A 2,101-nucleotide genomic window follows, 5' to 3' on the forward strand; every position below is an offset into this window, starting at 1 on the left:
GCCATTAGTTTCCAACGTGGGGGGTGACACAGTTAGATCTGCCTTTTAGAAAAAGTCCCTTTCATTGTAGGGCTCCAGTGTAGTCATCTGTAAAATGAGGGAGTTGAAGATGATCTTCAAAATCTTTTCAATGCGTAGGTCCTATGAGTCTGATTTGGAGCAGTGCGTCTCAAACTTTATTGTGCATTTGAATCACCTGGGGATGTTAAAATGAAGATTCCGGTTTAGTTGGTGTGGCTGGGGCCCAAGAGTCTGCATTTCTACCAAGATCTCAAAGGGTGTCAATGCTGCAGATCACACTTTCAGTATCAAGGATTAGCAGATGTTTCCAACCTATAATCTATAAATTGTAGATTATCTGATTTGAAATAGTATCTTATTTAATTTTTACAGTGTTTGAAGGTTTGCAAAGAGATATACCTTATCTCCTTTACTGCTTTCAGCAATTCTTCTTGAGAGGTATGATAAGGAGACAACACATTCACGGTTGTGTGAGACATCCTTAAAACTTAGGCACCAAAGTTAGTCTGTCTTCTTCCAGCATTGTGGTGGGGTAGGGATTCTAAGCCCCACTTTACAGATGGAGAGACTGGGGATCTGAAAAGAAAATGGATTTAGCTAAGACCAAACACTATAGAAGTGGCAGAACCGGAATTATAATTGAAGTCTCCTGACTCCTATTTCAGTGCTATTTCCAGTATATTTCTATGCTTCTTCCGGCATCCACTCATTCACTCTATACAGATTTATCATAGAACAACTACATTTCAGACCCATCACAGCATGTTAATGTGGAAAGAATGACCTTTCAATAACTGGATTGTTGTAGTTTATCTTATGACAGGGCCGAAAGTTAGCTCATCACACGAGATGAATTGTGCCGAAGCACAGCAGTAGAGGGCTGCCGCTCGCTCAGGCAAAACAGCGCCATCTGTCATGCTGTGGTAGCTTTTATTAGAGCATTATCTAGGTTTACACTTTAAGACTTGTTTTCTTAACATTTCAGAAATGCCAAAGCAGCAACTATGTATTTATTAATTATACAAGCAATAATTGGCTTTCTTGAAAATATGCCGTGCTTCGTCCTTGAGCGCAAAAGCAGCACAAAGTTCCCACCATTATTTTGATTATACTGAAGTAGCACAAGGACATTTCCTTGCGTTCCCACCACTCTGATTATACTGAGGACATCTCATGGATCAGTGCCCAAAGCACTCAATGCTTCTTCGCAGGCCCCCGGTTTGCCGGGGGGGCTCAAAGCAATCAGGACTGTTTGCAATTCTGGCTTATTCACCAGCCCCCAGTTTGCTGGGGGGGATCTCATGGGTCACGTCTCCTTTCCATGTCCTCAGTTATTCCACTACACTGGACCAAGTGAAATATACAAATATAGGGAGAGAGGAAGGTTTATGGAGGGTAAGTCTTACTGGTGAGCCGTCAACTCTAAAGGATTATAAAAGAAACCCATTCAGACAAGAGAGATATCATTAATCTATGACTTTTGTACATACATTTATCAGATATTTACCAAGCCCTACTCAGCTCCAGGTCCTATGTTAGGTATTTTTTAAAAAATTTTTTAACATCTTTATTGGAGTATAATTGCTTTAGAATGGTGTGTTAGTTTCTGAGAAATATGGAACGCTTCACGAATTTGTGTGTCATCCTTGCACAAGGGCCATGCTAATTTTCTCTGTATCATTCCAATTTTAGTATATGTGCTACCGAGGCGAGCACCCTATGTTAGATTTTGATGACACAGGCATGAATCAGACAATTCTTAGGAGTTCACAATTTAGTCTAATAGAGCATTTCACTGCTTACAAGCAATTTCTCCACCATTTATAATAGCTGCCATTTGCTGAATGCTTAATATGTGCCCATGTTGTACTAGGCTTTATACATTATTATAATTATATTAATTAATCCTCAAAGTCTCGTTAGAATGTACATTACATGAGGTCGGAGATTTTTGTCTGTTCTGTTCACTGTTGTATCTCTAGAACCTAGAAGAATGATTGTCACATAATAGGCACTCAAAAAAATTTTGTTGAATGAATAAATAAACAACACTGTTACGTAGAGAGAACCATTACCTCCA

General features: G+C 39.4%; 1 non-coding gene across 1 annotated transcript; it reads right to left on the bottom strand.

Annotated features, from left to right (window-relative positions):
- Window positions 1–1,630: 1,630 nt before the first annotated feature.
- LOC115860535 (U6 spliceosomal RNA) lies at window positions 1,631–1,737 on the bottom strand. The gene has a single exon (XR_004042476.1). It is a non-coding gene; the product is annotated as a U6 spliceosomal RNA (small nuclear RNA).
- Between the last annotated feature and the right edge of the window lie 364 nt (window positions 1,738–2,101).

Source organism: Globicephala melas, chromosome 1 (genome assembly GCF_963455315.2).
Source record: "Globicephala melas chromosome 1, mGloMel1.2, whole genome shotgun sequence".
Lineage (NCBI taxonomy): Eukaryota > Metazoa > Chordata > Mammalia > Artiodactyla > Delphinidae > Globicephala > Globicephala melas.